The 20992-nt window shown below is 49.6% G+C and overlaps 1 protein-coding gene across 8 annotated transcripts in view; it reads left to right on the top strand.

Moving 5' to 3' along the window:
* Positions 1-20992, top strand: part of ENAH (ENAH actin regulator) — a 137425-nt gene that overhangs the window by 10235 nt on the left and 106198 nt on the right. Inside the window, exon 1 of one of the 8 annotated variants that reach the window (XM_047848119.1) lies at positions 18227-18339. The exons of the other annotated variants lie outside the window; for them this stretch is intronic. The gene's annotated coding sequence lies outside the window, so the exon portion shown is untranslated. Of the gene's footprint in view, positions 1-18226; positions 18340-20992 lie in introns of those variants that run through there. 8 annotated transcript variants of the gene reach the window in all.

Here is a 20992-nt window from a genome sequence, read left to right as displayed (position 1 = left end):
AATGGATTAATTTGAGTAGAGGAGAGAATTGACCAAGTTTTCCATGCTTCCCCCCCCCCCCCCCTTTTCTGTACTCAGATTGTTCACATCCTCTCTAGAAGGTACGGCAACACAGTAGTTTCTAGCACAATAGATTTGATATGGTACCTTTAAAAAAGTTCTTCTTGGGGCGCCTGGGTGGCTCAGTCGGTTGAGCATCTGACTTCAGCTCAGGTGAGGATCTCACGGCCCGTGAGTTCAAGCCCCGCGTCGGGCTCTGGGCTGACGGCTCGGAGCCTGGAGCCTGCTTCGGATTCTGGGTCTCCCTCTCTCTCTGCCCTTTTCCCTGCTCACGCTCTGTCTCCCTCTTGTCTCTCAGAAATAAAAAAAAATGTTAAAATAAAAATAAAGTTCTTCTATCTTTAGAAATTAAACTTATAGCTCCTTTACAGTATAAGCACAACATCTGTTTCCATGTTTGCTTGTCTTAATTTTATTTAAACTGTATGTGCTTGTATTTGAACATAATGCCTGGGATTTTAAGAAAGTTTTTCCTTTGCTAATAATTCAGTTCCACCGTTGGCGTTTATATACTTTGGTTGTCTTAGGTTTTGAAATATCATAGCTAACAGTTGTTGAGTACTCATCGACTAAAATACTTTACATATTGCCTATTTAATGCTCTTCCAACAACTTCTGCCGTAGGAGCCGTTGTTACTTTGTAGATGAGGACACAGAGTCCCAGAAGAGCGGCTTCCACAGGGTCACCCACTAGTCCCCAGCGGACGGGGGTTCCGACCCAGGCAGGCCATTCTGGGGCTCACACTTTTGACCAGTCTGCCCCGGGGCCTCTGTGTCCTAGAACTTCTAGGACTTCTAGAACTTTTAAAATGCAGACATGTGAGTGAGTGATTTATTTTCTTCGTGATCTCATCACATAAGGGATCTTTATTTTCTGAAGGTAATTGGTACAAGGGCAAGGCCACGTCAAATGAATTGACCCTACAAGAGGAGTGCTACCTCAGTGATAGCCAGGTAGGGAGGAAAGGTTTTATTTGGGTTTCCTCTCGAAGAACGAAACAAAATTATGAAGACATTGGTGTTGTGGTTGCAGCTGTGTTAAATTCTTAGAATGGAACAAGAGTGAATCAAGTGTTAGTTGCTGATTTTTACATAATTTTTCTCTAAAATTGTAAGATAGCATGGAACTGCACCCTTCATATCGTGATAGACTTTTTTAAATAAACGTTTATTCATTTTTCAGAGACAGAGCGTGAGTGGGGGAAGGGCAGAGAGAGAGGGAGACACAGAATCCGAAGGAGGCTCCAGGCTCTGAGCCATCGGCACAGAGCCCGACCCGGGGCTCGAACTCACGAACCGCGAGATCGTGACCTGAGCCGAAGTCGGATGCTTAACTGATGGAGCCCCCCAGGCGCCCCTCGTGATGGACTTTTCTAGCGTCTTCCCAAAGAAGGTTGTTTTGCCAAAATGCTCAGGGGCTCCACTCGGAAGGCCGGGGGCTTTACCTCGATTTCCGGTGTATTTCTTTGACCTCCTGTTGCCTCATCTGTCTTGGCTTTCTCCAGTCACTCGCTCATTGTCTCTGTTAAGATGCTTCTGGCTGCAAGTAGCAGCCTGCCCCGTGCGAGGACGTCAGGCACGGTTGCTGCCCTGCACTGGGGGTCCGGGGCAGAGCGGGCCGCTGGCACCCTGCGCCCAGGGGTCTCTGCCACCTCGCTGCCTCCGGGGCCGGCTGGCTGAAGGGTTTCTAGGCCTCACATCCAGACCCAGTGCTTCTTGGGGGTCACAGGACATCTTGCGTTCCTTTTTCTCCCCCTTAAGGTCTAATGTAGATACGGCGGAGCGTATTGTAAGCGCACACACGGCCTGATGGAGTTTTACCGCGTCTACATGCGTGGGTAGCCACCACCCACGTCAGGATACAGAGCACACCTCCCACCTGTCAGCCGCCCTCTCGTTCTCCTGCCCAGTCAGCGTCCCTCTCAAAATTGTCGTTTTTGTCAGCGGCTCTGCCGCTGGTTGGAAACTGTTCGTGTCGTGTTCGGTGACGTCACGAAGGCCCGCGTCTCCGGGAAGGTTTGCACTCCCGCTTCGTGCATGGTTTGCGTTGTGTTGCTCTGTCGTTGAAGCGTCCGTCAGTCACTGGGCCACCGACAGGGAGAAGGTGAACTGGACGGACAGGGGCTCGTGCGACCTGGGAGGGATGTTTGATAGGGGCTGATTTTTTTTTTTTTTTGAAAAATTTTTAAGCTTATTTATTTGGAGAGAGAGAGAGCATGCACAAGTGGGTGAGGGCAGAGAGAAGGAGAGACAGAATCCCAAGCAGGCCCCACGCCATCAGTGCAGAGCCCAACGTGGGGCTCGAACTCACAAACTGTGAGATCGTGACCTGAGCCGCCCGAGATCAAGAGTCAGACCCTTAACCAGCTGTGCCACCCAGGCGCCTGATGGGGACTGATTTTACGAATGGTTAGTTCAGTAGTGGGTGTTGTGGCGGTAGGTTACTTTTGCATCCCTGGGCAACCCTGGCATCTTAGGGGCATCTGGCAGCGAATCCCATCAAGACCCCTGAACCTGTTTTGTCCTGTATTACGTTTTAACATAGGTATGCTTCTGGATTGCTGTTGCATCGGGCGGTTGTCCCATCTGGTCTCCTGTTACCTGTGCCACAGCAGCTCACAGGTGCTCTGCGTAGCTCACGGTTGGTCAGCTCAGTCTCCCGTATCACACGCCCCATGGCTTCCCCCTGCCGCGACACTCAAGACTGAGCTCCTGGTCATGGCCTGCAGGCATGGTTCCTGCGTGATCCTTCTTGCTCTGGGATTCCAAAGTTAGAGACACGGCCCAAAAAGATAAATCCTCAAAAACCACTTTAAAACAGTAAAGGTGAGCGTAGACGTGACCCATTCCCTTGTGCTTATAGCTTAGGCGGGGGTGTAGCGATGAATCACTTTTCAAAAGCTTTGAGGGATGGTATATGGATGGTATCGTGAGGCTAGAGACCATTTCGTGTATTTGTGTTTGATTTCTTTCGAAATATCTGCAAATCATACTTAAAATTTTTCTCACGTAGAGTGCTTTTTATTTATGGCAGATTGACAACGTTGTTTTGTATTGCTGTAGTGTTTTGTCATACTCATCTGTTATTTTGTTCGGATCGTCTACTTTAAGGAAAGTCTCTCTGTCATCCTCTCGTGTTCCTCTGGGTATGCAAGTTTTTCACGGTGTTTTCATTTTGGGAAGAGAAGTCAAGTTGAACAGAATCACCTTTAGCTTCCGAGCCCTTCCCTTTGCTGGCTGTGAGGCCTCCCGTTGGCTGCCCAGACCTCAGGGTCTTTCCGCGCGTGATGAGATTACGCATCTGCTGCCTTGTCTCGCCGTCTGACATAACGCAGTTGGAGGATTTATGGATTTGGTGTGCTCTAGTTATCGCTCTCTTCGTGTTGTGCCTTTGCTTTTGTGTCAGTAAGCACAGGCTTCTGAACGTTCTTTGCCTTTTTTCTTCAGCTTTTACCATGAAAGACTTCTGTTTTTAGGCACTCTAAAAGTAAGGAACGTTAAACTCTTAGAGAACCTAGATTTTAAAATGATGTCTGAAATATGTTAATATGATTCTTCAGATGGAGAAGCAGAGCCCTGAATGGTAGAACCATCACTTGCGCCACGGGGGACCAGCCTCCCTTCCCCACCATCGGACCCTCCGGCCTCCGCCCCTCCACCTTCCCGCCGTGTGTGATGCTTGGTGCCCCCCTCATGTCCTTCTGGAGAACCTCGGCCTGCCCCTGCGCGGCCTGCGGAAGGGGCGCCTCCGCCTGGCGCTCGGGGCCCTGCAGACCCTCCAGCCGCGCCTCAGTGCCCCTCGTTCATTTTGGAATGGTGTGCTTGAGGTTCCCCAGGGGCGCTACTGGGCTTTTGGTCTTGCTCCTTCTGTTCTGTCTTCCAGAAAGCTGCCTCTGTGCCCACGCAGTGTCTCTCGCTGCGGTTTCCTCTTCTAGTCCGCGTCTTCGGCGATCACTCCTGTAGTGAGCTCGGAGCATCTGTCCACCTTCCAGAGCGTTTGCCACTCCAGGCATAAACTCCCCTCGGAGACGCACTGGAGGCTTCTCTTCGCTCCAGCCAGTTCCGTAAGCGCTTTGCAACACGCTGGGTATAATCAGGGACTTCCAGTAACTCTAAAAAAATACATGTAAAAGCTAAATTCATGATTACTGATTGTTTTAGACCTTCCCATTTTAATTCTCTCTCTGAATCGTGATTTTCAAAGGTATTAAGACAGTACTTTGAACAATTTTGCGTGAAACACAGTATGTTTTTGTATCCCTGTGATCACGGTATGTGTACAGGTATGAATAAGTGACAAAGCAAAGGTGTCACGATGGGGTATTTGGATAAAAAACTTTTATATGTAAATGTTAATATGTAATGTACTTGAAAGCGTAAGGACAACACATCGAGTGTATTTTTTTCTGCCTGGAAACCTGATTATATGAATAAGTTCCTGTCACCCAGTCAGCAAGCCTGTTTCCCTTTAACTGATTAATTGATGCGGTTCTCTTTGAATCTGTGGAAAGCACTAAAATTAGAAACTGATTCATAAGGTTTTTTAAAATTTTATTTCATATTTAAAATTTCTATTTCTTGAGAGACAGAGAGAGAGAGAGAGTGCGCACGTGTATAAGAACAGGGGGAGGAGCAGAGGGAGAGAGAGAATCCCAGGCAGACTCCAAGCCCAGTGTGGAACCCGACTCAGGGCTCGAACCCATGACCCTGGGATTATGACCTGAACCATAATCAAGAGTTGGATGCTCACCCGACCGATCTACCCAGGCGCCCCAGAAACTGATGCAGTCAGGTTTTGGTATAGATCGTGGGCCACGTTTATGAAGTAGGCAGTTTTTTCTTATGGTCTCCAGATCCCCTCTTTTCCTTTATTGATGGATGATTGGAATTGACTCATGGTATTGGGGGTTGATAAGTCTGAGCTTTGTAAGGCAGGCTGGAAACTCAGGGGTTTTGTGTTACAGTCTTGAGGCAGAATTCCTTCCTTCCTTCCTTCCTTCCTTCCTTCCTTCCTTCCTTCCCTTGTCCAGCTTGTGGTGTTTGCTGGCAATCCTTGGCAATCCTTGGCAATCCTTGGCTTCTAGAAATGCATCACTCCCAATTTCTGCTTCTCTGATCATATGGCTGTCTTTTCCCCGTGTGTCTCTGTTTTCATGTGGTGGTTTCCTCTTTTAAGGAGACCAGTCATATTGGATTAAGGGCCCAGCCTACCCCAGTGTGACCTCATCACAACTAATTCATCTGTAATGACCCTGTTTTCAAGGAAGGTCACGTTCTGGGGTACTGGGGGTTAGGATGTCGACGTCATCTCTCGTCTGAGTTTCCCATCTGGGTGTGGACCGCAGCGTTGGCCTCATCCATCTCTCCCTTTAATCAGCTCACGGCCCCAGGTGACAGATACAGAGGCGGACGTGCACACACACACACGTTACATATAAACACAGGCAGGACACCTGTAAGGCCACTAGAACTCATGAACAAGTTCAGCAAAGTTGTGGGTGTAAGATCACACAAAAATCAGTTGTGTTTCCTTACACCAGCAGTGAACAATCCAAAAAGGAAAATAAGAAAGCAGTTCCATTTACTATAGTGTCTAAAATAATAAAATACCTAGGAATAAATTTAAGCAAGGAAGGGACTTGTCTACTGAAAATTATAAAATATTGCCGAAAGAAATCAAAGACCTAATTAACTTGAACAGAGCTCTGTCCCTGGGTTAAAGACTTAACGTTAAGATGACAGTACTACCCACAGTGATCTACTACAGATTCAATATAATCTCTGTCAAAACCCGGCATATTTTTGCAGAAATAGAAAAACCCATCCTGAAATTTAGATGGTATCCCATGGGACCCGGCATAGTCAAAAGCCATCTCGAAAAAGAACAAAGTTGGAAGACTCTCACTTAACTGATTTCAGAACTTACTACAGAGCTGTGGTAATCAAAACAGTGTGGTCCTGGCACAGACTGGCCCCATAGACCAGTGGGTCCAAATAGAGACCCTGGACGTTAAACTTGCACATTTGTGGTCACGGGACTTTTGACAAGGGCGCCAAGACCAGTCGATGGGGAAAGGATCATCTTTTCAACAAATGATGCTTGGAAATCCTGGGTATTTCTAGTCGTATTGAAAGAAAGTTTAGTAAGAAAGCAAGTTTTCCTTCAGGATGGATCCCGACCTCTAAATCAGGGTTCCTCATCCTCGGCTGTATTGATGTTTGGGGTCAGATGATTCTGTGTCGTGGGGCTGCCCTGGGCATTGTAGGATGCCCAGCCTTGCCCCTGGTGGCTGCCACTAGATGCCAGTAGTTCACCCCACCCTACCCTCACCCCCCCGCCCTGTAGTGACAAGCAAAAATGTGTCCAGTGTCAGATTTTGAATGGGAGAAAAGTCAACCCAGTTGTGAACCACCGCTCTGAATCTGGTAATGTCAGGAGCTACTGTACAATTTTTAAAAGTTAAAAAAAAAAGTTTGACGTTTATTAAATTTTTTAATGTTTATTTTTGAGAGATTGGAGACAGAGTGCGAGCAGGGGAGGGGCAGAGAGAGAGGGAGATACGGAGTCCGAAGCAGGCTCCAGGCTCCGAGCTGTCAGCACAGAGTCCGACGCGTGGCTCGAACTCGCAGACTGTGAGATCATGACTTGAGCTGAAGTCGGATGCTTACCAAACTGAGCCACCCAGGCACCTCAAAAGTTTGACATTTAAAACATTTAAATGTTTTGTGTTTAAGTGAGAAAAAAAGGTGATTTTCATGCTGTTCCCTACTTTTATTGCAAAAGATTCATCTATTTGGTTATTTAGACTTTAGCTTGGTAACACAAGCACAATTTGTAAATAGTGTTTTAAAAAAGAAAATCTATCTTGAAAGTCCTTTCATACATTCCCATTTGTAAGTTAGAAACTATATGAAGATGAAAAAAATAAGCTTTCGAATTTTAATGTGACAAAATAAAACCCATTCAAAGAAATTGTTATACCTCATTGTTAGTTGCATGTAAGTATTTAAAATAAACTTATTTTTTTTTTAAAGTTTTTTTTTTTTTTAATTTTTTTTTTTCAACGTTTATTTATTTTTGGGACAGAGAGAGACAGAGCATGAACGGGGGAGGGGCAGAGAGAGAGGGAGACACAGAATCGGAAACAGGCTCCAGGCTCTGAGCCATCAGCCCAGAGCCCGACGCGGGGCTCGAACTCACAGGCCGCGAGATCGTGACCTGGCTGAAGTCGGACGCCTAACCGACTGCGCCACCCAGGCGCCCCTATAGTTTATTTATTTTGAGAGAGAGAGAAAATGAACGGGAGGGGCAGAGAGAGAGAGAGGGAGAGAATCCCAAGTAGGCTCTGCACTGTCAGCGCAGAGCCCGACGTGGGGCTCGAACCTATGAAACCGTGAGATCATGACCTGAGCTGAAATCAAGAGTTGGGTGCTTAACCGACTGAGCCACCCAGGTGCCCCAGTTCATTGTTTTTTAAAGATATTTTCATGATTAACTTTTCAAAGACTTGCTGAATTGTCCTCATTGATCCCGATACACGTCGGGCACGGGGCACGAGTCCCTGGCCAGAGATCACAGTGTTTCCGAGGCTAACCTTTGCCTACACTGGGTACAAACCAAATGGGCCAGCCAGTTACATAGGACGACTTTTAATGTCCTCTGCTTACGTAGAATGAGTAGATCTGTGGTTGTCATAGCCACTCTTTGTTGCACTTTCAGGGACAGGCCAGGAGACTTGCTAAGCGCTTCCCGTGAGTCACTTTATGCGATGGATTAGGATGAGCCATGAGGCTGGTGTCCTCACTTAGGGTGGGGGAAACTGAGGCTTAGTCGTGTGGTTGGCGAATGACAGCTGAGGTTCAGATCAGAGTCCTGCGTGATTCCAAAGACCCTGGCCCTAGCATTCTGTGTGGCCTCTAATTCTGTTACCTTCCGGTGCTGCTTCTCAGATTCAATTTCCCCTCCCTGAGATCGCATCCAGGGCGGTGTCTGCCTTCAGCTAGGAGTTTGCGCAGGAAGGAGGCGACGGGCCGTGTGGCGCACTCGGCTGGGCGTTGTGAGTCTTTGAACGACAAAGTGAAACGACGTGCTGTGTGGGCACAGCTGCCCTCTGGGGGAGGAATTCACCTCGGCGGTGCCCTGGCCCGGGAGTGCCCGGCCGGCGAGCGCTGGATCCTCCTGGACCCGGCGCCGTCTCAGTTCCAAACCTGGATGTGCTTTGCCCCAGGTCTTCGGAGTGATTCCAGCTTTTCTCGTAGATGAATGACTTCCAATCTGTGGGCTCCGGGGACAGCCGTAGGCTTGTCTTGAGGAGTCCGTGTGCACCTGTGTGCACCGAGCTTTGTCATCTGAGATGCCGTGTTCACGTGCGGTAGATGGCACGTGTGTACGTGCTGTTACATTACACAGATTAATTTAAAAGATAGGAAATTCAGACTGCTTTTAAATCACATTTTCTCTGTCAATGTACATTAAAAATATACTTCATGAATTTAAATTTTTTTTAATGTTTATTTATAATTTTTGAGAGAGACAGAGACAGAATGTGAGTGGGTTAGGGGCAGAGACAGCGGGGCGGGGGGAACACAGAATCCGAAGCAGGCCCCAGGCTCTGAGCTGTCAGCACAGAGCCCAACACGGGCTCGAACGCACGAACTGCGAGATCATGACCTGAGCCGAAGTCGGTCGCTCAACCGACTGAGCCACTCAGGTGCCCCTACGCTTCATGAGTTTAAAGGGCCTTCCCTTCGAAAAGTTGGGGAACACGGTTGTGAGTTTATCTGTATTTAGTCGGGTTTCTTCGGTGGGGCTTGGCAGTCATTTCTCAAGAGAAGTGGGGAAATCCCAACACAATGAAAGGATTTCAGACCAGGGCCAGAATAGCTGCAAGCTTTTGGTTTTCTTTAGACGAAACTGAATTCTGTTTAAAAAAAAAAAAAAAAAAAAAAAGTTTTATGAGATGTTACTAGTTACCCATATAGGTAATAACATAAAAATAGTTCCAATAAATTTTAAGTAGGAGAAAACTGTTAGGAAATTGTAGCCCTTGCTTATAAATTACGATTTTTAGAAACTAAACTGAAAGGATCAAATTACTTCTTTTAAATTATGCAACAAAAGGTGCGTGGGTATGTTATTACCTTGGAGTTTTAAAAAAACCAACTCTCGCAGGTGATGCTTTTAGAAGAAAGGCGTCCACCATGAGTAGCAGTTGTTTCTAGCAGGGAAGCCCTGAGAGCGAGGAGACATCAGTCTCTTTCACGGTGCACAGGGGCTGGGATTTGGGTTTGGGATTCTCTAGTTCTAGAATTTGCATCCTCAGACCGCGGGTGTCGGTAGTGGTGTCTGTAAAACGGTCTTTGCATCCTTTCTCAGCCTCGATGGGGTTAAGTGTGGCTCGGCGAGTCAAGAAAAGGGGTTCTGTCTGCTTTCAGACCGCAGGATCTCGTTGCTATGCAACAAGCATTGTCAGTCAGTATAGGGTGTAGTAAATTGGTATTCTCCGTCCCTTTGCACCGCGTGCTCATTTCGTAATCGGAGAGATGTGCTTTGGGGCTATTTTGCAAGGTTTTATTTTAAAACACGTTTAAAGATGGCTTTTGTTGCTTTTTATAATGAGCTCCCTTCAAGGCCTGTGAGGTCTTTCTGCCCCTGTGTAGAAGCTACACCAAAATGCTTGTGTTCAAAGAAAGGGTTTCTGGTTTTGTTTTGTGTTGTATTTGTATTTTGGTTTTGTTATCATTTACTCAAAAATGAATACATTTTTGCTGGAAAATTCAAGTGAAATAATTCAGACATTAGAGTTTTGCGGGAGCACAATACATTATTTTGAAATTTATATTTTAGAAGTATGACCCAGAAGTTGATATCAGAATCCCTTGATTGGTAAAGATTATTTTTATAGGAATCCTAGATTTGCATAGAGTCTCATGTAGAATCTGATAGTGTTTTTTTTTTTTCCAGGAGAAATTAAAATTCTAATAGCAAAGCCTTTTTCTAAAAAATTGAGGCACAGTATACACATGGTAAAACGTACTGTCCTAACTGTCCTCAGCGTGCAGTTTGGGGGCCTCGCGTGCATTCACAGCGCTGTTCCGGCCACTGGCTCCGTCCTCCTCCAGGACTAAGGGACAGCTTCGTGTGTCTACTCTGTGACCTAGGCCAGGCCGGCTTCCAAGTGTTTTCGATAAACCGACTTGTCTAATCTTCGTGGCATCCCTAAAGGATGAGTCCGCTCGCTGTGTTCCAAATGGGGACAGAGGTGTAGAGAACAAACACAGTGCTGCTGGCAGCGGGGGTTCGGGCCCCAGCTGCCACTGGACGGCGCCCTCTCTTGGCATCAGTTTCTTTTCTGGTTAGTGGTCTTCATAAAATTACCTCTGTAGCTTTTTCAAGTAAATTTAATGTACCTTAGTGGTATTTTGGATACTTAATGAGTTTAGTTTGACCACCAATCATAAATGTCATAAGTTTTAGGTGTTTTTTCCTAAGTATTTTTAAAGGATGCAGTTTGTATTATTTCATATTATGGTTAATTGTACATGAAATTATAAATGTTACAGCTAATCACATAAAGAAGATCGAGTTCCCTTTCCCAGTTTGTTTCTGGCCCATCTTCCGTGCTGTTCCTTCTGGGAGCATGTACAGAGAATGCAGGTTATTTTCCAACAGTGTAGAATGAACATAACCGGGAGGTACGTGGTTACTAGAGAATTCCGATGTGATGCCGTCCGGAGTCTTAAGCCAGTCGGCACTGGAGCACCTACTTAGTATCTTCTGAATTCATGCTTTGCTTTTTCGCGGATAAGCTGGAGGTGATTTGGGGACTGGCAGTCTAATGGGCAGTGGGGCCAGAGTGAAGCCAGGTGTCACCCCAACTTTCAGTTGATGTGAGGTTCCACTTCTTTTCTGCCGGACACGGTGTCTCTGTTCCCATTCTTTAGCTAAAGAACTTCTTTTTCCCTCTGACTGCCTCCCTCAGCCCACCGAATATTCCAGCAAATTTTCTGCCTGAGACCCCTTTGCCCCCTATCCTCCCCAATTGGTATGCTCCCGTCCTGATCAACCAGAGTTAGCCTACTGTTTGCTTCCATTTCTCTTCACAGTTGCACCATCTTAAAAAAAAAAAAAATTCCTTTTTTTTTTTTTAAATGTTTATTTTTGAGAGAGAAAGAGACCGTGAGCTGGGAAGGGGCAGAGAGAGAGGGAGACACAGGATCCCAAGCAGGCTCTAGACTTCGAGCTGTCAGCAAAGAGCCGGACTCGAGGCTCGAACTCACGGACCGTGAGATCATGACCTGTGCCGAAGTCAGACGTTTAACTGACTGAGCCACCCAGGGACCCCCAAAATGTCCTCCTTTTATTTTTTGTACATTTACGTACATGTTTGATTATACTTTGTGCATTTTTGTTCACTTGATGTTTTGCATTTTCTATGCTTTAAAAAAACTCTATTAGTTGCATATTTCACTGTAATTTACCTATTTCCTTGTAAATGGCTACTTACGTGGTTGAAGGTGATTTTGTATAATGAATGATACTTTCAGGAACCCAAAGGGTTTTTTCCTCCTTATTGCAGACTAATTCCTTAAGATAGATTTCCAGAAATAGTATTAGATCTCCAAATAAATAGAAACAGTTCTAAAAGCTCCTGAATCGTAATGCCAAATGCTTTCCAGAAGCGTTGTAGCAGTCTTCCTGCCAGCCTGGGAAGGTACAGAGTGTCCACTTCACTGTAGCTGGAGCAGCGGACAATGTTTTGATGTTGACCTTTCAATCTAGAAGAGTTGACTCACGGCTGCGCTGGGCTTTATCCTGAATCACATCTGGAGGCTAATGACGCGGGGATTGGGTTTGGGAGAAGGGGGACCTGCCCGCCAGCCTCTCCTTCGGCTTCCTTTAAGTTCCGTGGTGATGCATTGGCTGCCCAGGTGGGCTTTCATTAATGCCGAGCCGTGGATGCAGGAAGCCACTGTCTTGTTCTGCTTCCAACACCCTGAATTGATTTGGTAAGTTGGATGGTGTGGGACAAAGTGGTGAGTGTTTCCAGCGCCCTTCCCTTGGGAGCTGGCCCTGTCCTTCCCCCAGCCAGTGGGCTCTGCATGCTCAGCGGGGGCCTCCGGAGTCCCATTTGGGAGCCACCTGTCCAGGGACACCTCCTCTGATGGAGCCCGAGTCACTGATGCTTCTTTAGCTGGCAGATCGTTAACTCTGGAGGCACGCTGGCTTTTCTCGAAACGGTCGTTCTAGGATTCCGAGCGGTTATGTGCTGGTACAATGTCTTCTCCGAAGGGAGGAGGAGGAGGGAAGGGATTCCTGGTCGCCCCTGGCCTTGTCCCAGCCCCCGGTGCGGTGGGCCGTCCTGGCCTGGAGCCTCTGTGATGGGGGACTTGCGGCTCTGGCTCCCACCCCCCCCCCCACCACCCCCCACCATTGGCTTCATCTCTTGGTCCTCCCCTGCGCTCCCTTCTCTTGTCCCCCTCAGACTTCGGTCCTCTCCAGTGTTCGTAGCCCCTGGCCTTCACCCCTGCGTGCTGCTGACTCCCACCCTTCAATTTCTGGCCCGCTCTCTCTCGTGAGCTCTAGATGATAAGCTGACAGCTGAGTATCTACTCAGCACCCTAAATCTCACGTGTCCAGATCAACGTGTGTGGTATGTTCCTATGAAGTTATACTTGCTGATGAATAGGTATCACAATGACAGTGTTTTCTTAGAGTTTTAACTGAGAAAATAACGTAAAGGGCTAAATTCCAAAAAAATGTCAATATAAGGCTTGTAACATTAACACAAACATCTTCTGCCCTCGTGTCGTAAGCTTTCGATGCCGTTATTTTCTTCCAGTGAGAGCAGTGTTACCTGTACCCCCCCGCCCCCCATGGCTGAGTGCGGGGGTTCCTACTGGGCTGTCCCTCGCGTGAGCGTCCCCCCCGGCGTGGCCCCAGCCGGCAGACACTGCTCCTTGCTTGCACGTGGCACCGGTCCTTCAGCGGACGCGCGGCAACTTGCACCGTCGGCATGCTTGGCGGTTCAGTTTTGTCACTGCCCGGGCCTTCGTAAGCCTACTGGGGCCCTTATTGGCATGAGGGCCCAGCGGAAGACACGAGAGGTTAATGACACAGCCGAGACCAGTCTGGAAGTCACCCGGTGTTCCCGAGGTGGCGGGGCCGCACCCCGTTTGCACTTCAGCTGGCTGTGTCCCTGCGGGAGAGGAGGTGGAGGAAGCTCACGTCCACTCCAGAAGTGTGTGGCGTCCAGGACCCGAGCGGCCGTGGGGCCCGGGGAGGCGGGCAGAGCTGTGATCTGGAGGCCCCCCCCCCCCCATGTCCCTCTGCGTGGCTTCACGTGGTTTCTGCACATCCCCCCGCTCGTCCGGCTTTCGTAGATGGAAGTCAGGGAATGTTTTCTGTAGCCTTCAGGTGGAAGCATCTTGGATTAAGAGTGGCGACGGCCCCGCTTGGGTCATGTCCCTGTTCTCCAGTGCGGGTGGGGCACCGGGAGGAGCCCCAGTGGGTGGCGGGCAGGGACACTCTCCCGAGTCCCAGGAGGAGCACTGGGAGCACACGCCCAAGATGATCCCCAGCTGAGGGGAAGGTAGCAAAATTCAGTTACATATAAAAAAGATGGGAAATGTGTCTCAAAGGTGAAGACCTGTGATGGAAAAAGTTGATTAATACTTTAGGCATCTGTTGAATTTACAGGATTATAGAGCTTGTTGAGGAAGGAGGCTTGCAGCAACCCCTTCCTTTATGGTAATAAGAGAAGGTGAGGCTCAACTCGATTCTAGAAAATGTCAAAGAAACTTGGTAAGACAGCAGGTCATTTCTTATAAGACTCTGAGCTATTAAAAAGAAAATCACTTCCGTCTACCAAATGTTGTGTTGGGTAAGTCAGAAAAACTAGAATTGGAGGTGAGAATTATTTAGAAATAATGTACAATTATTTCGTATCATGTATTGCTTTTAAGTGGTTGCTTGTACCTTAGTGTTTGAAACTATAATATTCATCTCCTAACTAGGGATTTCATGTCTTTTGACTGTTGGAATGAAGATGCCATTTTTCAGTTAGGACTGTTGCTAGGCTCTTGTCCACTCTGCTTTCAGGGGTGGCTCAGGTAGGAGAGTGGGGGTCCTGGGTGTTCCACATGCACATCGTTGACCACAGCCTGCCACCGTCCAGTGTCAGACGAGGGGAGAGGCCACCTCGCGTCCCAACAGGTCAGGCGCACTTTCTCCTTAGCTTTCCCACTTACTTGGGGATACAGGGATAACGGTGATGTCCACGCCGTGTAAGGGTGTGAGCTGGGGAGAATCGACCCTGCGACAGGTGTCACTAGTACCAGGACCCGGGCTGTGTCCCCTTCAGGGGACCTTCATCTGGGCTTCTTCAGCTCCTTGTGGTTAGAGTCCAGATGTGGGAAACAGAACGCCCTTTCGTTTTCTGGGGCAGATCGCTTCACCTCCACTACCTTACGAAGCTTTTAACATTTAAAATCTCTGTATTTTCCAAGATACTTGTTAACGAGAAAGTCATTTTACTTTGGATTAGCTTTAGGTGATTTTTTTCACCTCATTTATAGGTGAAATTATGGATTTGCTGATAAAAAGAGTTGTTAGCGACTTACTTTCTTCTTTTCTCAGTCTCTAAGGTAATACAGGTGTTTTTTTTAAGAATAGCTAACCAACCCAAAAGGGTTAACGTCTAATCTGAGAGCCCTTGGGGAAGTATTTTACTAATATTTATCAAAGTAAAAAGCTTGGGAAAATATTTTAGGAAACAAATGGAAAGGACCAATTTACTAAATTATAGATAAAATACAAAAAACAGGGTGACCTATAAAAGCGAGGCACAAAGAGCATAAATCCCTAAGCAAACAAAAACCCCATCTCTTTGTTTTATCTTGTCCGTTTCTCTGAGCCTATTTTTTCTGAGGCTTCTCAAATCCACGGGAAGAACTCTAGTGTCTTCAAAGTTCTTTGCTGCCTTTCTTCTGGGTTTTGTCTAATTCAGAATCGTTTCTGCAATACTAAAGTTCTTCTCCTAACCCCTTAACTTGCGAATTCTTTTTTGCTTCAAGTAAAGAAGGCTTCTGCGCACTGGGTGTGTGGGGGGGGTTCTCTTTAGAAGTGTGATTCTTTTTTTCTCGTGATTGTCATTTCTTCCTTTTGAAATTCACTCTCTGAGTGACTTTATGGAGGAGATTCCTGTCTGATCCCCCACCTTCCGGCCTGTCCTGTAGTTACATGTTTATGTCATTCTGCCGTGGCTTCTCAAACACTGCATACCACGGAGACATTTTAACAGCTTCATTGATGTACTCTTCGTATACAATCAGCGTCACATATTCAGCGTGCGGTCTGATAAGTTTTGACACGCACGTACCCGTGAAACCATCACCACAGCAGTCAAGCTAGTGAACCTATCCGTCACCTCCAATTTAAAATTAAAAGCACTGTCAGCAAAAATGTGGACTACAGGAAAGCGAAGGAAGTTGCCTATAAACCCTGACACTGTAGTTGCATAACTTTTGGTATCTTTCATTTAACACAGCATCCTGAACACTTTGCCATATCGTTGCATGGTCTTAATAAGACTTAAAGAGTTGACACGTTAAAAACACCCTCTCTGCACATCTAACGTGAAAGTACATAGAATGTTTCATGTTGGGGGTAGAAACAGATTTTTAGCTGCTTTTGAAGTCCGTGATTTGAGGAGAAGGCTCCCAAGAGAGAGTGTGTGTGAGCGTAAGTGGGTCCTGATGGTCCCTCCCTTCCGTAGCCAATGCTCCTGTCACCCCAGCTGTGGGAGTAGAGCTTTGCAAGGGAGAACAGGCACGCCACGGAGAGCTTAGGGGAAGCTGAAGCTGTGGGCCAAAGAGCGTGCCTGGGTGGGATGTGTTCAGTTGTTAGAGGCTCATGTGGCCCCTAGAAGTTTGAATTCAAAATATTTAATTTGATAAAAACCATTGAGGGGTGTGGTGGGTGAATGACAGGGTCCTCGCGACGAACGTGTAAAATAACCTCAGTCGTTGATTAAGAGGTAGGGTTGGGGGGGGGGCGCCTGGGTGGCTCAGTCTGTTGAGCTTTGGACTCTTGATTTTGGCTCAGATCATGATATCGCTGTTCACAGGTTTGAGCCCTGCATCCACCTGTGCTGTCCAGCTCGGAGCCTGCTTGAGATTCTCTCTGTCAGTCTCCTTCTCTCAAAATAAATAAACATTAAAAAACAAAAAAAAAGGTAGGTTTAAGATGAGTGCCTGGGTGGCTCAGTCATTTGGGCACCCAACTCTTGATTTTGGCTCGTGATGATCTCACTGTTTGTGGGCTTGAGCACTGAGTTGGGCTCCCCACTCGAGCCTGCTTCGGATTCTCTCTCCCTCTCCCTCTGGTCTTCTTCTGCTTGCACGGGTGGGTGTGCGTGCTCTCTCTCTCTCAAAAAAAAGGGGGGCACCTGGGTGGCTCAGTCCGTTAAGTGTCCGGCTTCAGCTCAGGTCATGATCTTGAATTGAAGTTCGTGGGCTCCAGCCCCACCCACATCAGGCTCTGGGCTGACAGCTCAGAGCCTGGAGCCTGCTTCGGATTCTGTGTCTCCCTCTCTCTCTGCCCCCTCCCCCGCAAGATAAACATTAAAAAATTTTTTTAAACAAAAAAAGAGGTAGGTTTATTTATTACCTTACATATCCACCTCTTTCCCCAGCTTTATTGAGGTTTTGTTCACATATAACATAGGTAAGTTTAAAGTGTGCAGTGTGAATCCGTGATGTTGGGATCCATGTATGTTGGGAAGCGATGACCACAATAAGGTTGGGTAACCCCCCCCCCCCCCCCCGTGTCCTCACATAATTACCTTTTTCTTTGTGGAGAGAACATTTTTTTTTTTAATTTTTTTTTCAACGTTTTTTATTTATTTTTGGGACAGAGAGAGACAGAGCATGAACGGGGGAGGGGCAGAGAGAGAGAGGGAGACACAGAATCGGAAACAGGCTCCAGGCTCCGAGCCATCAGCCCAGAGCCCGACGCGGGGCTCGAACTCACGGACTGCGAGATCGTGACCTGGCTGAAGTCGGACGCTTAACCGACTGCGCCACCCAGGCGCCCCTGTGGTGAGAACATTTTTGAGATGCAGTGTCTGACCAGCGTTGCAGTGCACGGTATACGGTGAGCTGTGGTCACTGTGCTGTGCGGGAGACGCCCTGGAGTTTGGCTCCCAGCTGGACGTGTGGGACCCGTCCCCGGTTCCGCCGCCCCGGCCCGTGGGCAGCGCCCGGCCTCTGTTCCGGGGGGGGGGGGGGGGGGGGTTGGCTCGTTTCCATTCCGCTCGTGAGCGCGCACAGTAGCGGGGTTCCCCCGTGGCCGGCTGTTCTCGAGGCCACACTGCGTGCGTGGGACGGCGGTAGGTCGGGAGGGCTGCTGGCACACGAGCAGGTTACAGGTGGACCGGGGGTGAGGGGGGTCGTGTGCGGAAGCGTCCCTACGGCAGTGGCTTCGGCGGCGGCGAGGCCACACCGCGGGCCGTGAAGGGTGGCGCAGGTGTTCTGGAATTTGGTGTCCCGCCTCGGAAGATTCGGGCCAAGTTGAACCGGGGCAGGGATTTTCTGGCGAAGACCGAATCCCGGGCGGGTGTCTCGTTTCCCAGCACAAGACTCTGCACACAAGTGCATTTCCCCAGACTGGCGAGGGCCATGTCCACCGTCAGGGCCCGCACCCACTTTCTGAGGACTGCGCGGGGTGGGTTGGGCCCCAGCCCGGGTCCCGTGGGCGGAAACACGAGCGGACCGGGTGGGCCTCGCGGCGCCGGAAAGTAGCGTGCCCCCTAATCGGGGCCTGGGACTTCTTCGGTGGCTGGGGGACTGGCGCGGGGCGGGGACGCGGGCGGGGGGGCGCGGTGCACCGTGGCCTCGACGTCAGCGGCGCGTGAGGAGCGTGGCGCCTGTCCCGCCGCGTCCCCGCGTGTGTGGCACGGCTAGGCCCCGCCCCGGCACGTGCCGCGTCTGGAGGGCGGGGGCCGCCTGCCGCACCGCATGCCGGGAGGGCGGCAGCCCTGGCCGAGAGGGCGGCTCCGAGCCCGACGACGTTCTCGGGGCTGAAGCGTATCCCCGCCCCCCCCCCCCCCCCCCCCCCCCTCCGCGACCCGCACTGAGGAGCGTCTCCTTTCTCGGCGCCGAGGAGCATGCCCCCAGCCGGCAATGAGGAGGACGTCCATTCCCGGGGCCGAGGGGCATCCTCTTCGGGGCTGAGGCGCACCCCACCCTGGAGGGCCGAGGAGGCCCGGCCCTGGCGCGGTGAGTCGGGGTCAGGATGCACCTTGCAGGGCGTGCGCGGTCGGAAGACCGAGGACCGTGTCCGGAACAAAGACCTGTCGCCTGAACGCGGCTGGAAAAGGGCGGGCCTGTCTGCCGCTGGGCGGTGCCGACCCCTGGAGGCCAGCAGCCCCCAGCCGCCGCGTCGTCCGGTTCCTGCTCGTCTAGCCCCTCGTGCCGCCGGCGAGCGACCCCCGCCCGAGCACCCGCCCCGGGCTGACCGAGCTGAGCGGTGCCGCAGGGGCCGTCGTGAAACGGCCCGCGGCCCACACTCTGCGGCGGCTGGGCGCCCAGATCCCGTGGGGACCCCCGCGGACACCCCAAGGGGGACCCCACGGAGACCCCAGGAGAGGCCCCGCCGGCAGCGCGGACACCCCCCGGCGCCCTGACACCCGCAGGCGGGCCGCTGTGTGGCTCTTGCCCACGGCAGCTGCTGGCTCTCCCCAGGGTTCTCATCAGAAGTGGCCCAGGTGACCTATGGAGCGGTTAGAAATGGAAGATGTTCCTAAAGAGACCATTTAGAAAGCGGCGGTTTGATGTGGTTCGACCCAGTACGTTTAATCGTCCCAGATGTGTTCGGTGTCTGTATTCTGTTTGCTAGACACGTTGACCCGATGTCTTAGAAATCTTTCTCCGGACCACCTGTTCATCCCGAGTTCACACTGGGATGCCCGGGCCAGGAGGCCCCCTTCCCCTTGGTGCTGCTCCCTCACCTGCCTGGGGAGCGGGGACTCCCCTTCATCTCCGGGTCCTGACGGGTTTCTCTCCAGTAGTTCTCCCTTCCTCTGTCCCCGCAATAAGGCTAGGGAGCGTTTTCGGGTGGTGGTCCTCAAACCGAGTTTTTAACCGTGTTTATCACAACTGGAAGAGTAGACCCTGTCGGAATGCGTGGCACGTGGCAGTGGCAGATGCCGTTCCACGCAGCTGTGCGCGTGCGCGTGTGCAGTGCTGGGTTGAAGTCTGCACGGCGTGTTCCTCACTGGCCTCAAAAGTTGGCAAATGCCGTTTTGGGAGATGAATCGATGTGGGTTGGCCGTCTCTGCAGTTCAGGGTACCCATCGTAGGGGTGCTGGGGCTTCTTAGCCTTTTGCCTTCCTACTGTGTCAGCATCCTGTGGGTTGTCTTGTTTTGCTTGAAGGGCTTCCTGGTAGTCGTCCGTATAAAGGTAGTTAGAAAGCCCAAGGCACAGAGACAGCAGTCTCGTTGGTTCCAGCGTCGTAAGCAGATTATGAAAATCCCCAGTTGAGTTTTGCTTCTGAAATCCCTGAAGATTCATCAGTGACTCAGAGGAAAACAAGGCAGCATAGTGCTTGACATCTAGCAGGCTGTCGGGAATAGTAGTGGACTGAATGGATGGATGGATGGGGGGAGCCCTGAGCACTTTGTAGGGTCCGTGACCTCCTCACTAGTGAGTGATGAAGCAGGAGTGACAGTAGGCACAGAGGCGATTATTGCCACTTAGTTCTGTGCGCTACTCTCTGGGAAGGAGAGAGAGAAGGAGAGGGGAGTCCCAGACCGGCACCTGGTTGATTAAAAGCAATCCCCGTGGCCAGTGTTGTATCCGGATGGCCATTCTTTTCAAGGGAGATGGGTAAGTAAGCCCTTCATACAAAGAGCTGCTGGTGGTGGTAGTTTTTAGGGATATTGGCCCTTGCTTAGCCCTTTCTTTTCCCCAGTTAGCGGAAAGTTGAATGTTAGGACGTTGTCATTTTCCTCCAGGGGGATGTTTGGAGGAGGCTGGAGGCAGCTTTGCAGGGGCAGCAGCTGCCGAACAGTCCTTTTGGGGATTAGGTGCACATTGGTTGTAGCTGCAGTCTGCATTCTGGTTCCTTGGGTCGGGTCGTGCTCCTTTGCCTCAAGGATGAGTGTATGCCCGCTCACTCGGTTACATTCACTTAGTTCTGCTGGCTGGTAATGCTTCTAACTGATAACCTTTCTCTTTAGGGGAGCTTCCTTGGAAGACGAGTTGACAGCTAGTATTGAGCAAATTAAAAATGTTGCTTCTGTCTTCTTTTCTTGCTCAGCGTTTAATCATGAGCTGGTGGTGGGAGAACACGAAAAATTAGCTGTGTGTTATTTTGGCAACGGCAGAGACACAAGTGCCTTCCTATTGTTTGGATGGCAGTGTGAGCGAGATTTATTCATATTTTGTGTTGGAATTTTCAATTCTAATAGCTTTTAGAAGCATTGGCGTAGAATTTACTTGACCGCACAAATGCTGAGCTTGCCTAGTGGGTTTGGGTTGCATCCGGGGGGCAGATATATTACCGGTTCTGATGGTTCCAGTTGTGTCAAGACTTTACAGAAGAGACTAACTTGATTGCCACCCTGTGACTTAGTACTGCTGTCTTGAGATTCTTTCGATCACGAGGGAACACTTCTTCAATACTACAGAAATGAGAACCTGCAGTGAGTACCTTTCATGTGGGTGTATGCTCTTCTTTTATATACCAGATAATGCGTCTGCATCCTAAGCCAGGATCTGAATAACCCCAGTGTCTAGGCTTGGGCTTCAAGCTGTCAGTCATAAGCTAGGAAGTCTGCGTGTGCTACCTAGGGACGTCACCTAGAAGGTCTTTGGTGTATCTGAGCCTGGAAGGGTGAGGTACAAGATTTTGGAGGTACGTTTGTGTAT

This window comes from Prionailurus viverrinus, unplaced genomic scaffold (assembly GCF_022837055.1).
Source record: "Prionailurus viverrinus isolate Anna unplaced genomic scaffold, UM_Priviv_1.0 scaffold_53, whole genome shotgun sequence".
Classification (NCBI taxonomy): domain Eukaryota; kingdom Metazoa; phylum Chordata; class Mammalia; order Carnivora; family Felidae; genus Prionailurus; species Prionailurus viverrinus.
Note: the sequence above shows the minus strand (reverse complement) of the source record. Positions and strands in the feature narration are given on the sequence as shown.